Source organism: Mytilus edulis, chromosome 11 (genome assembly GCF_963676685.1).
Source record: "Mytilus edulis chromosome 11, xbMytEdul2.2, whole genome shotgun sequence".
Lineage (NCBI taxonomy): Eukaryota > Metazoa > Mollusca > Bivalvia > Mytilida > Mytilidae > Mytilus > Mytilus edulis.
Genome location: NC_092354.1, coordinates 43,527,008 through 43,542,824, shown reverse-complemented (window position 1 = coordinate 43,542,824; position 15,817 = coordinate 43,527,008).

Below are 15,817 nucleotides of genomic sequence, written 5' to 3'. Positions count from 1 at the left end.
AACGAATCGTCGACAAGTGCGTACATTTTTTTAAATCAATATTTCTAGTATGTTCCAATCTGTCTTTCACGATTGACAATGAGTATATATTACATTTTCCCAAATTCACCCTTGGAAAAAATATTTAAATAGATTTTAATTTCATCAAATCTTATTTTTTGGGTATTATTTATATTTTTATGAATAATATTCTTTACACCAGAAATGTTATTTATAAACAAGCGTATGAGTTTAGTAATGACTAGTAAGACAGAGTTGTATATTATACATCTGATAGTTCAAAATGGAAAGTTATAAGTTATCCGCCGTGTACACTGATCAATACCTGCAGAGGTGAAACGATGCATGAACTTGCAAGCCCGACAGGAAATCGCTTGAATACCTGGACGTGTCACCTCACACCCCTCACAATACCTTTGGAAGTAATACCTTTAGCCATGCTGGTGATCAGATGAGGGAAGATCAGAATTTATTTGAAAAAAGTTTATTACTTTAAAGAATTATGAACAAATTAGATTTTCGAAAACAATTTTCACGGAACACTTATTTATGATTTCAACTTTGACTTGTTATCTAATTCCAATATCAACAGTTTAAAAAAAACAGACGATGGTAATTTAAAAAAATAAGAATATTTTCCGTATGAAGTTAGTTAGTCGGATAAATCAACCGTACGATTGACAAGATATCGACACGCAATAACGACTACATCGGTTACTGTAGTTTTGTTCCTTTGTGGTTTATAGACATATCGTTGTTATTAATCGGGAAAGAAGACAAAATGGCCGAACGCAGAGAATTGATACTCTAAATTTAAAATCGATGGTGATCGCTTATCTAGCGGAATAAAACTTTAATAACTATGAATTTGAGCATTTTTATACTGAATGAACATAATATCCTTTTTTGATTTTTTTGCGAAGTTTCCCTTTAAGTACAGCTTATTTGAAAATTATAATAAAAAATATAGGTCCCCGTTGAATTAAAAAAGATATTTCAGTTTTAATGCCAAATAAAGAGCATTTTTGATATATCCATATATCCATTTTAAAAGTCATTTAGGGACAACACGAATAGATTTTTTTGAAAGATTTTTGTACCATATGATAAAGTAACAACTACTAAGGGTAATAAATAAAATTTGTAATGAAGAATAAATGTTATTTTTTTTCTAATTTCTTTTATACCCTCGAGCCTCCTTAAGACTTTGAAGACAACTACAACACAATCTATTGGAAAAGAAGTATATTCTAGAACAAAGGAATATTTAACAAATAATACTCTGTTTAGAATTTCCGTTTACTTCATACAAAAACTCAGAAACTACACACACAGTCTATTGAAGTGCATTCAAAATATATTAAAAATTGTATTTGAATATGCATTATAACCATGATAACATAGTTTAAACTAGTTTGTAAATCTACGACTATTACATTTTTCAGCATTTTTCTAAAAACGAAAATGAATGTTAATAGATTCTATAAGCATTATTTTCAACTGCATTTTATTATTTCTATACTCGATAGATCTCTCAACTTGCAAATATGTGTCCAAAAGATTCCTCTTTTTATTTTAATAATATTAATTGACCGAAGTAGGATATACAAAAGCGCAGCCTAGATTCGAAAAGAAGATACTACCAGTCTACCTTTAGAAATGTACATGGAATACCGAATACACCAGTAACACATTGTAGCAACCTTACCCTTTAGCTTATAACGTTGGAAATGTATATTAATGTTTGAGAAGCCATATTTTTCACCGTGTATCACAACATGGGTCGTCTCATATGCCTTTTATGATTGCTTAAATAGTGAAAATGTGTAAAAGTTACTAAAACATAATAACGAAATAGCAAGAAATATGCTTACCGACAACACACTATTTGTTGTACAGTAGGTGTGCTTCTTTTACAATATAAGGTAACGACACAGGTTTACATACCAAATGAATAAAATATTGACATAAATATATGTCTCGCGTTTTGAAATTTGATTGTTTAATGCAAATGATGCAACTGAAATGGCAATATTTAAACATATAAACTATGCAAATCGTGCAATGTCAAATACTAGAAACCTCCATGGGAACGAGAAATGTCAATGCTTAAAAACTGCATACTAACTACACTGGCTACATCCATTTGTGTTTTTGTTAGATGGTAGATGTATTTCTATTTGTATTCTTCGGATTTTTCAACAGATTTTTAAAGTTCATTTTTTTGTTTTTCTGTTACACCAGTGTTCCAGGTTAGAGGAATAGTTGGGATCCCCTTAACCTCTCTAACCCATCTACATTCTGTATGCTTGTGCCTGTCCCAGGTCAGAAACCTGTAATTCAGTGGTTGTTGTTAGTTTGTGTTACAAATTTGTGTTTCGTTCATTATTTTTGGTACATAAATTAGGCCGTTAATTATTCTCGTTTGAATTGTTTTACATTTGACATTTCGAGGCCTTTTATATCTGACTATGCGGTATTGGTCTTGTTAATGACGATGACCTATAGTTGTTAATTTTTGTGTCATTTGGTCTGTTGTGGAGAGATGTCTCATTGGCAATCATATCACATCTTTTTTTATATTATCATTAGTGGTTCACTTTGAACTAACATGCACATAATATCGCTTGTAAACTATGTAAAAGTTCCATCATTGATGAACCTTGATGAGGGAAGTGGGACTGTATACTCTCCATGATGTAGATACTTGCTAATTATGCTGATACCAATTATTCTTTGCTAACCATTAGTCGCTTATATCAAACAGTCTAATCATAAACTAAAACATGGGAACTTGAAAAAAGTTTCAAAGTCAATAGACCATGACTGATGTGTGATGACAAATAATCTCCATGGAATTGAGATGTGCCAATGTCAATACAACTGTACATTATATAGCGTTGACTTTTCATTCATTTATTATCCCCAATATACTGACATTACCACAAACTAAAATATTGTTGAAGCCGAAACATAAGCCGACTCCGCCGCCGCGAGACAAAAAATCGGTAATTTCAAAATGGTTTTGAAAATTTCTATTCTAACTGTTAATTGAATAGAACAGAGTAAATTGAAATCTTTCTGAAGCTACGAACGCTATTTGTCCTGTAGTTTAGAATTAATATGAGGCAGGCATTACCTGTGAAAGGGGACGAAGTCTGTATGCATGTTTGTTTTCAATTCAAACATATTTTAGATTCAAAATGGTTAAAAAAATACACGCAAATGCCGTAACGTTTCCGATTTTGGTTCTGTTGTTAGGGATTTTAGTTGTGACGTTATCAATGTAAAGAAAGAAACGCTATCATCAGGTAATGTTTTTTCATATTAAAGAATTATTAAAAATGAAATTAGTATTGTGGTCCTTCTTATATTTTGATACTAATAAATATATATTTTACTTAAAGACAAGGAGACCGGGAAAAAAAGTAGATTTCTGCGGAAATATGGGCATTTAAAAAAGTCTGAAAACAAAAAAATTAACGATTTTGAGTTCATTAGTAGAATAAAAATTTCGGGAAAATTTTCCCTATTATTTTTTTTTATTGATTTTTCTACAGTAATGAAGTCCCCTTATTAATTGTGAATTAGATCTTGGGTATATATGTAGTCGTGCTTCCCATGTATTTAAATAAACACAAACACGTTGATAGGTCTTAGGTTCTTTATTTCATCAGAATTGATGTTAATATTCTAACAAAAAAATGACCCTGAAATAATAACAATATAATTCTTATACAATTCAATCAGCAGTAATTATCGATTACTATAAAATCAATATATCTATATGCATAGAAGAAAACTGTAGATTTCCTTTGCCCTTAAAATAATAGTTTTACAAGCTACACAAAACGATATTACACCATTCCAAATTCTGTATTAAATAAGTACATTCTATATTTCTCTGTATTTAGTGCATTGTGAAATATGCAACGACAGACTAAGTTCACAGCTAATACATAGCTACGCTTGTAGTATCATACCAAAAATAGTTAGTTTAACATAATAATAACACGCAATTGTAAGTGCAAACAAGACATTCCGTTTTGCAACAGTTACACAAAGCAGACAATACATTTAAGCAAAGCAACATAAAAGTAACATGAACAATACAAACTGTATACATATAAACATACCTTACATGTAGTGCAAAGGTCTTTTCACCAACTGATTGATTTGAATCAGTTTACATTCTGTTTCAATAATATAACCTGAAGACAAAATATTAAAATCATAGAAACCTTATTTATACTGCTAGATTAGAATAATCAGAGTTATCTATCCTTAAATCTGGTTAATCAAATATTTACTTGTATTAACTTTAAAGAAGTATAAAATCATTTAACGCTCACTCATACAAACTGTTAAAATAGATTATATATTAATGTTACTAGAAATTAAAGTATAAATCATACTTTTACCAGTTTTATGTAGAATTTATATAGTTTATTAAATCTTACAAATAAAACTATATTATCAAGTTTATCTTTATTACTTTATGAGTTATGAATCGTTTACACATAACTTTACTATTTAATCAATCGCACACACCTTTCATAATACGGTCACCTATTCATACAATTATACACTTGTATATCACTCACTCTTGGACATTAAAACTTGAATGTTATTGTAATGAATATATTAGTAATAAACTGACCTTATAAAAGAATATGAAAGTCCTAGACTATTTCAATATCAAATTAAAGATATAACAACTTCCAATAGAGCTGAAGAAAATGGCTACCACTTCATATAAATATTTTTGCCAAGTGACCAGAACAAAGAATAGTTAAACAAAAGATTCCCGCCTAAATCATACTGACCAATAGAAAAGATATAAACAATAAGAAATGTTCTACCTGAGTAAACTAGCATATTACAAATTATAAAAACTGTAAATAGAATATATCCAGTATATATTCTAATAACATAAAATCTTAAATAACATAAAACATAAAAATATAGCTCTACCACACATTCCCCCCAGCTATAAAATGACGTCCTGTCATTCCTCAAACTAATGGTGGTTCACTATATCTAGAATGGCTAAGGCTGCTTCTCGTTGTAATCCTGAGAATAATGGTGTTCTCGATAAAGATGTAATGTATTCAGCCTTCTCTTGCCACTCAGCTGTTGGCTTCGAATGTTCCTCGGTGATAGTGTGACCAACAGAGGTAGTCCCAATAGCTGAGATGTCGTACAGACCGGAAGAAATCCATGCTGGTGGTTTACGGTCTCTCCCTGATCGTCTGACTGGTACCGGTGACATCTCTAGTTCCTGAGGTTGTTCTTCCTGTTCTACAGGTGTATACTCCTGTGGAATAACTTCCCCAACAATATCTGAAGCGCTTCCTGAAGCTGTCTCCATTTCTGGCCCTTGGTTCCCCTCAGGCTGGGCGTCCCCTAATGGAATGAAGGCATCATGTGCTGGTTCTGTTACATCTACAGCTGGTTCATCAGTGAATGTAGGTTCACCGTCAACTGTCCTCTCCAGCACATAGTCTACATCAAAATAATCCACTGATTCATCAGATGACTCATCACTGGATTCACTTGAAGTAGTCCGGTGTTCAGCTATTGTCCTCTGTAATCTTGTTCTTGGTCTTGGAACTGGTTGTGGTATAATAGTTGTTGCTTCTTCTCTGATATACCCTACAGGTAGTAATAAATTCCTGTGGAGATTCCTTGTTCATCCTTCTCCGTTCTCTTTGACAACTGTGAAAACAGGAATATCTAAATTCGGCTGGTCAATGACTACATATGGAGTATCTTCCCGTGTATCCGCTAGTTTGTGCTTGCCGTCAAAAGCCACAATCTTTACAAGAACACGATCTCCCTTCTGTACTGCTGATCCTCTTACACGTAGATCGTAACTCTCCTTCTGATTGGCTTGTGCAATCTTTGATGCTTCAGCTGCAAGTTGGTATGCATGTGATAATCTGTCTCGTAGATCCTTTACATACTGAGTTGTTGGTAACTTGGTATCTTTATGTAGGCCAAACGCTAAGTCGATGGGTAGTCTTGGGTTTCTTCCAAACATTAGAAAGTAGGTTGCTACTCCAGTGGACTCATGACGGATACAGTTGTACGCATGCACCATGGGTGAAACGTAGAGCTTCCAGTTGGCTTTCTGATGAGATTCCAAGGTTCCAAGCATACCAAGAAGAGTACGGTTAAATCTCTCGCACATCCCGTTCCCCATGGGATGATAAGGTGTAGTCCTTGACTTCTTCATTCCAGTCAGATTGCATAGCTCCTTGATAACTTTACTTTCGAAATTAGCTCCCTGATCAGAATGGATCCTCTGTGGTATTCCGTAATGTAGAATAAAGTTATCAAAGAGTACCTGTGCTGTGGTCTTTGCTGTTTGATTTCTGGTTGTTATTGCTTGAGCATATCTGGTAAAATGGTCGGTAATAACCAGTATGTTCTAGTGACCTCCTTTTGACTGCTCCAGTGTGAGAAAATCCAAACAGACAAGTTGAAGTGGAAACTGAGTTTCAATGCTGACCAAAGGTGCTCTCTGACGGGCTGGTGTTTTTCTCTTTATGCATCTGCCACACTGTTGTATCCAATCCTCCACATCTTTGTCCATCCCAGGCCAGTAAAATCTGTCACGAATCAGTGACAGAGTCCTATCCTTTCCGGGATGTCCCATGTCGTTGTGAAGTGCCTCTAATACAACGCTGATGTTTGCTGATGGCAGAACTAACTGTGACTTCCTGTCTTCTCCAATAGTAACTTCTCTGTAAAGTACACCATCATTCATCTTGAGGTATTGGAACTGTCGCAGTAGTGGTGTTGGTCCAATATCTGCAGTTGTCGGTTTCTTTCCTTCAATGACATACTTTATAAGAGACTTGATGGTAGTATCCATGGCTTGTGCAGCTGCCCAATCAACTGTTTCAGTATCCGGTATATCTTCTTCCTGTGATGGTATTACAGTTGGGTTAACAGCAAGACTGTCAATGTATGCTCCTGGAAGAATAGAGTTACAGATGGTCTTTACAGATTCTATGGAGATAGTCTCTCTGTTGGTGGAATCCTTGTCAGTTGGTTGTGGTAGACGACTAAGTCCATCTGCATCACCATTCTTTTTTCCTGGACGATAAACTATGTTGAAGTTGAATGCGGCTAAAGCGGCCAACCATCTGTGTCCAGTGGCATCAAGCTTTGCTGTTGTAAGTACATAGGTCATGCGGTTGTTATCTGTAAGTACCGTGAAGTTGCTTCCGTAGAGATAATCTTTGAACTTGTCGCTAACTGCCCACTTCAGTGCTAGAAACTCCAGTTTATGCGGTGGGTATCTCTTTTCCGACTTTGTAAGACCTCTACTGGCATAGCTGATTACCCTCTTAATTCCCTGTTGTTCCTGATACAAAACTGCTCCTAGTGCTGTACCGGAGGCGTCTGTGTGAAGTTCATAGGGTAATTCACTGTTGGCATATCCGAGTATAGGTGCTGATATAAGCAACTCCTTCAACCTCTTAAATGCTGACTCCTGTTCTTCTCCCCATTGCCATGGTTTCTGTTGGTGTTTCTTTGATGATTTCTTTACATTTGGATTTGGCATCAAATCGGTAAGTGGTTTGCTGATTTGGCTAAACTGTTTAATGAATCGTCGATAATAGCCAACAAATCCTTAAAATCTCCTGACATCTTCCGGGTTAGTAGGTTTAGGCCAACTCACTACCTTCTCTGTCTTTGCTGGGTCGATCTCAACACCATCTGCTGAGACAACATGACCGACGTATTTGACTTTCCTCTTGAAGAAGGAACATTTATCTGGTGCTAACTTCATGTTGTGTTGGCGTATCCTGTCGAAAACCAGGCGAAGATTTTCCAGTTGTTCTTCGAAGGTCTTTCCAAAGATGATGACATCATCGATGAAGATACAGCAGATCTTGAGATGTAAGTCAGATAAGCATTCTTCCATCATCCTCTGATACGTGGCAGGTGAATTGGTCAATCCAAATGGCATCCGGTTATATTCGAAAAATCCTAGTGGACCTACCGTAAATGCAGTCCTTTCTTTGTGCTCTTCAAGGATCTCTACCTGATGGTATCCACTTTTCATATCTACGCAGGTAAAAAACGTACTTCCAGCTAGCGAATCGAGCAGATCTTCTATTCTTGGTAATGCGTAGCTGTCATTTATTGTCAGGTTGTTTAATTGACGGTAATCCACACACAGTCTCAGTTTCCCATTCTTCTTGCGTACTAGTACCACGTTAGATGCATATTCACTTCGGTATTTCCAATATCTTCATCATTCTTGGCAAATATATCTTCAAATGATTTGATGAATTCTATCCCTCTGTCTAGTTGATCTTCGGTTAAGTCACTTTCTGTAATTTCCACTTGTTCAAGTATTGATGATGTTGATGAAGTATCTGTTGGTTGTTGCTCAATGTTGACTGGTTGTATTGCACATAAGACAGCTTTTGGTTGGATGGTAATAGTCCTTGTGGTAACATTTGCAATCTGAACGTATATCTTTCCGTTGTTCCTGTATCTGTAATCCAAAAGTATAGGTTCTATATCTAAATCTTTCCAATTCGGTTGAAGTTCAGATGAATGCAACATTGCTGCAGTTGTACTGTATGGTATCTCTTTATCGGTGTATCCTTCTATCTTTATGGTTGAATTTGGTTTGATGGTAACAGTTTTGTTCACAGCATTTCTGACTATAGCTAATGCGTTGTCATTGCGGCTAAGTTCCTTTTCTCTAAGTGTGATGGATCTAAAAGTCAAGTACCATGGTGTTGTTAAGTTGCATGACTGTAGACATCTTGTCCCATGTTGATCTTTCAATGACTCCATGACTGGTTGAAGAGTTTTAGTTCCAAGAAGCAATGGTATCTGAGTGTTATAGTTGCTATGCGGTATCACTAACAGCAAGCATGAATAAGTGTTGGTCTTATGTGGGAGAATAATTTCAGTTTCCAAATACCCTTCATATGGTAGTTGTTTTCCATCAGCACATTCAATATCAAGTAGCTCGTTCATGTGTAGTAAAGGTATATCTGTTAGGTTGCTGTGGTAATATGTATGACTGATAGTAGATACTGTTGATCCTGTATCAAGTAAAGTCTTCACTGTTTTTCCATAAAGTACAACTTCAGTTTCTGTTGGCTTTCCATACAATCCTGGTGGTAAACTATAAGGACCTGATGCTGTTCCTGATGTACATAAGTCTATCGATGGTCCTGCTCCATAGACTTCTTGAAGTTTAAAGGTTTTCCATCTTTATCCAGTTTCTCAATACATCCCAACTTCAAGTGACCTGGTTTTCCACATCTAAAACATCTTCGTTCATCCTGGTTGGCTGATGAAGCTTGTGGTTTAGATCGGTCTTGCCATCTTCGTTGTCTGGTATCTGTATATCTGTTGTTATTCTGACCTCTGTAGTTAATATAGCATCTGCCTCGTCCTCTATAATCGGTCTCCATTCTATCAAATCTTGTGGTGAGTTGTTGAATAAGTCCTTTAACTTCTTCAAATTCAGATGTATTGTTGATAGGTTCTGATATTGCTGCAGCTTTGGCTGTTTGTGGTTTCTTTGATGTTTTCCTTTCCTTTCCTCATGATCTCTCTCAATATGTCTCAGTGCTATCCTCAGTTCATCAAAGTCTTTGATCGTATCGTACTTATGTCCAGATATATCTTTCTGTTCTGTTTTTAGTCCTGACCATAGCATGGAATGTAGCATAGTGTTGGCATCCTTGTGTTGTACCATTCCTTTCTCAATTCCTTTCCCAATAATATCCTCTAATCTGCAACTCCATTAAGTTACACTTTCATCATCACCCTGTCTGGCTCTGTAGAATTGAGCAAGTAGGTCTTCTTTCTTTTCTACATCTCCATAAATGCTGTCCAACTTGTGTATGATATCTGGTAGACTAGCTTTAGGACCAAGGTGCATAAAAATAGTTCCTGCTTCTCCTTTGAGTGACTTCCGTACAGCATAGCTGATGTTATCTGTGTCGTGTACTTTATCTTCCATGAGTCCACAAACTTCATATCTCCAAAAGGCATAAGTGGCTTCACCCTTGCTGTTGGATCCTGAAAAATTTGTTACTTTGGGTGGATCTCTCATCTTAGTATATGTGACAGTTGTCTTGGTCTTAGATGTGTCCTTCTCTTGTGATTCCTCTTTCGGTGTGACTATTTCTCCACTAGTGGCTAAGTATTCTTTCATCCAGTCTTTCAATCCTTGAACATCATCTCCTTTTGGTTTCTCTTTTACTTCCTTCTTGAGTAATTGCAAGAGTGCGAAATCCTCTTCCGATATTGTATTTTCTTTTGGCATGATTATGTCGTATAAATCCAAGTATAACTAGTAATAGTGTGAAATAAAGCTATAACTATATGACAAAAATGTCAAGTTCTTAAAGATTATCTAACTATAGCCAATGAAAAATAGTAAATAAATGACAAACAATAGTTTGTAAGTAATCTGAAAAGTAAGATAGGCTATTAACTAAAATAATCTAAATGTAGGAGAAAGAAAAAAAAATCAATCAAATAACTACATATGAAATATGTCCTGTAAAAATAAATTTTATTAATAAATTTATGCAAAGAAATATGTACTAAGTACAATAAATATGATGTATGTCTACTATCTGAAATTCAAACTAAAGTAATTAGTATTATGAATATGTATAAATAGATATAAATCAATGCAACTGAAAATGAATCAAGATTAATGAATGCAATCTAGTCAATATGAACACAATAAGTACAATCAAAATGTCTTACTTACTTGATACAATATCTAAACTTGGATTTGAGTTGTAAAGCTTCTACGTTTACACTCAACTCAAAAGAAAGTACTTATATATAATAATATCAACTATCTATAAGTATGGTAAAGTCAGTATACAAATATAAGACTAGAGTATGGCAATAGACAAATCCAATATAAATCACCTCAAAAACCAATCAAGACTAAACTCAACTACAATAAACACACTAATAATCTACCCAAAATGTAGTCGTGCTTCCCATGTATTTAAATAAACACAAACACGTTGATAGGTCTTAGGTTCTTTATTTCATCAGAATTGATGTTAATATTCTAACAAAAAAATGACCCTGAAATAATAACAATATAATTCTTATACAATTCAATCAGTAGTAATTATCAATTACTATAAAATCAATATATCTATATGCATAGAAGAAAACTGTAGATTTCCTTTGCCCTTAAAATAATAGTTTTACAAGCTACACAAAACGATATTACACCATTCCGATTTCTGTATTAAATAAGTACATTCTATATTTCTCTGTATTTAGTGCATTGTGAAATATGCAACGACAGACTAAGTTCACAGCTAATACATAGCTACGCTTGTAGTATCATACCAAAAATAGTTAGTTTAACATAATAATAACACGCAATTGTAAGTGCAAACAAGACATTCCGTTTTGCAACAGTTACACAAAGCAGACAATACATTTAAGCAAAGCAACATAAAAGTAACATGAACAATACAAACTGTATACATATAAACATACCTCACATGTAGTGCAAAGGTCTTTTCACCAACTGATTGATTTGAATCAGTTTACATTCTGTTTCAATAATATAACCTGAAGACAAAATATTAAAATCATAGAAACCTTATTTATACTGCTAGATTAGAATAATCAGAGTTATCTATCCTTAAATCTGGTTAATCAAATATTTACTTGTATTAACTTTAAAGAAGTATAAAATCATTTAACGCTCACTCATACAAACTGTTAAAATAGATTATATATTAATGTTACTAGAAATTAAAGTATAAATCATACTTTTACCAGTTTTATGTAGAATTTATATAGTTTATTAAATCTTACAAATAAAACTATATTATCAAGTTTATCTTTATTACTTTATGAGTTATGAATCGTTTACACATAACTTTACTATTTAATCAATCGCACACACCTTTCATAATACGGTCACCTATTCATACAATTATACACTTGTATATCACTCACTCTTGGACATTAAAACTTGAATGTTATTGTAATGAATATATTAGTAATAAACTGACCTTATAAAAGAATATGAAAGTCCTAGACTATTTCAATATTAAATTAAAGATATAACAACTTCCAATAGAGCTGAAGAAAATGGCTACCACTTCATATAAATATTTTTGCCAAGTGACCAGAACAAAGAATAGTTAAACAAAAGATTCCCGCCTAAATCATACTGACTAATAGAAAAGATATAAACAATAAGAAATGTTCTACCTGAGTAAACTAGCATATTACAAATTATAAAAACTGTAAATAGAATATATCCAGTATATATTCTAATAACATAAAATCTTAAATAACATAAAACATAAAAATATAGCTCTACCACATATATATGTAGGACTCGGAACCGCGATGGTACTCCGAACCGCGATGGTCACGCTGAAGTGCGATGGTCTACGCTGAAGTGCGATGGTTAACTCGCTGAAGTGCGATGGTTAACTCGCTGAAGTGCAATGGTGACATTGTGACGTTAACTTGTTTATATCTACGCTGAAGTGAGCTGGCCAAACTAACACTTTGAGTAAAAGTAAAATGTATATCAGCTAACACCATTAAGATTTGACAAAAGTAGCTACTATCTTATTTGGAAGATGTTTTAACTTCTGTTTAGATCAAACCAAAGATTTTAATTTTTGTTTTAATCAAATTTTCCAAGTCTCCAATTCTCCTTTTAGCACACAAGCGTATTGGATAAGGTGTTCAATGGCGAAATAATAAAAAAAAAAAAGATTCAGCGTGTAGGTCTTTATAATAGTACTAAGAAGTGTCCATATCATTTACTTACATATTATGATAAAACTTAGTTCTTCATCAATTTATATATATCTGATGTCGGAACAGTATCCACGAAGTAAAATACCGACAAGTAAATATATGCTTGACTAATAGCAAGGCTTGTCAATTATTTCACGAAAAATAAAGATGAGGATGATAAATTGGGAAGTACACGTAAGGTTAAGTCAGGTTTATTTATGTCTGACATTTTGTAGACAATCAACACTGAAACCATAAAAAAATAATACTAGAGCGACGGTGTTCTTTGAAAACAAAACAAAAATATCTTTGGAATAAAACAACATTATATAATCTTGATATAGAAAAAAACATTCAAACATTGCTAATAATTGCACTTTTTGTTTATAAATTGCCCACATAAAATCATGTGCCGCTTACGTAAAGATGAATTAAGATTTATATTTAGATTAGTATACTGTATTTATCGTACAAAAAGTCTGTGGTATACTTGATAAAACTGATTAGCCCATTTGGTGACCAAGGTCATCCTTCAGTCGACTTGCTGCCTAAAATGTTTAAACATATTTTTGTAACCTCAACATGTAATGCTTAAAACTGTTTGGGACTTGAATATGGTTCGTTTCTTTTTTTTTTCCTCACTTTATTTTGTTAGCATGAAACTTTCATGTACAAAACCCTATTCTCCTACCTGCGAATCCATGTTGTATTTTGAAAACGTCACATTATTCAAACGTCATACACAAAACCATCGCACTTCAGCGCAAGGACCATCGTACTTCGGCGTGGACCATCGCACTTCAGCGTGACCATAGCACCTCCGAGTCCTACATATATATCAAACAAATACAATGAAACTACACAATAAGTCTATTGAATAACATTGATATTTATGGATTTTGACAATTATCCAATTCTTCTATCAAGTTTATAAATTATTGACCAAATTGTGTGGTGTGGCTCTTTGCTATCAAATGCACAAAGATATCAATAGCTTGTTTCAAATCATCTCTTAAAGGCAGATTTTCTCTTTTTTCGTTATGGACTAAGCTGAGCAAGGTCAGAAAAATCAACTAAGTTTCCGGAAAACGGAAATTACAATACATACGTTTAAGAAACGATAATCAAGGGCTGGCGTTTCCTATAATGATTTCCGTGATAGAGGATTGTCGCTTAACCAGACAGCTAGTGTGCACGTTGAACGAATGGGGTTCAAGTGCATGAAAGTATCCCTTCAAAAGTTGTACTGGCGAATTTACGAGTTGGTTGACCATTAGTAAATATTTGTGATTTTGATACAGATGGCCATGGTTATGTTCGTCTTTTCGTAGTTTCTTGATATTGCCATTTAGTTTTTCTCCGACAAACGAGATTTGAATGTTACTTTGGTATTCTTTGCCCCCTTTTGTGAGATAATCGAATGAGATATTTAAAAGTCAGTCAATTAAATGATGTAAGAGAGAAGCCAAACATACAAAAAGATCCTGATCCACATGTGACACCAGTCGTGTTGCTCGTGTTAGTACCAACCCGGCAATAAGTATATTTCAGTAGGTCACATTCGGGAAAATGGTACGGGGTTGTAGTTACGACATTAGGAACATATCTGTGAAATGATTTGATTGAAAATTTAAGGCGAAAGGAATAATTAGTTTTGCCCCGTCAAGTGTGAGTTTACTTATTTTTACACTCATTACAAAGGAGAGTTAACATACAACTTCCAAAGACTACGTATGTTCATGAACTTTTTACTTCATATCAACGGAACTAAGCAATCAACAGATACCAGAGTATTTTCATATCATGGTATTTATTTACATAAATAAGATACAACAATAACGATAACTCGATTTTCTAAAAGTCCTATCGGCCCATCAATGGTGAGTCCATATCCTTGATTTAAGGCAGCTGATTGCATCGTCAAGGAGACTAATGCATTCTTGGAATGTTTATAAAAGTGAACTTCACTATATTATGGTGTTATGTTACTATAGAATATTATAGAAACTTGAAGTAACATGGTTACTATAGCTTGTACAAAGAAAAAGGGTTGACATTTTTACTGGTTAACTTCCAGTGATGGTTATTATCTTATAATTTATCCAATGAAACGTTATGTGAAATTTTGTCTGTAGCACGGGACAGAATTTTTCATGCCAAGTGTTTTTTTATTTGAAACGAAGATACATTCTGTACAATTTTTGAAAAGTGCAAATTAAACCAAGAATTATAGGAGAAACAGTGGGGTGTTACCCCATGAACGCTATGTATGCTCTGCCTAAGTTGAACGATCTAAACGGAGAATGAAAAAAAAAGTTGGACTTTCACAGTTCAAAGAGAATATCATGAAAAGGAACAGAAAGTTTTCTTGTGACAGACCATCACCGAAGTACTGTTGTTAAGCTTTTAAATCAGCAATACATTTCACCTGGTTAACGTCCCCATTCCGAGTAAAGTTGACGTTTATTTTTCCATCTCCCACAATCAAACTGACACTACCTCTTCTTAAGGATGGAGATTGAAGCAACCGGTTACGGGCTATTCGGAATTCATGGGATCCCTCAGTTTTGGGGTTTTTGTGTTAACCTTGATATGTTTTTAATGGATCCATGAGATTTTATTAACTATTGTTGCCTCTAAAATTTGAATCTGGGTTTCTATGATGATTTTTTTTACTTCGAGCGATGTTTGTTTTGCACAGGTTTCCACAATATCTTAACTCCAGCCAGTCAAGCAATATGTTTACAATGTCCATCACAGTCAATATGATTATGTTGACCGCATGATATGAAACACTTAAAATGGACACTCAATATGGAGCTATTTGTTTTGTTCTTTTCAAAAGAAACACGAGTGGGTGACACTAGTTGACCAGGAGCTGCTTACCCTTCTTGAGCACTTGATATCACCACACGTTTCTGTTGGGGTACTTGTTGACCAGTCTATTTTTTTATGTATTTTTTTTCGATAGCAAAGTTTTGAATGTTCTCCTATATTCCGCTATTTTTGTCAAGCAATA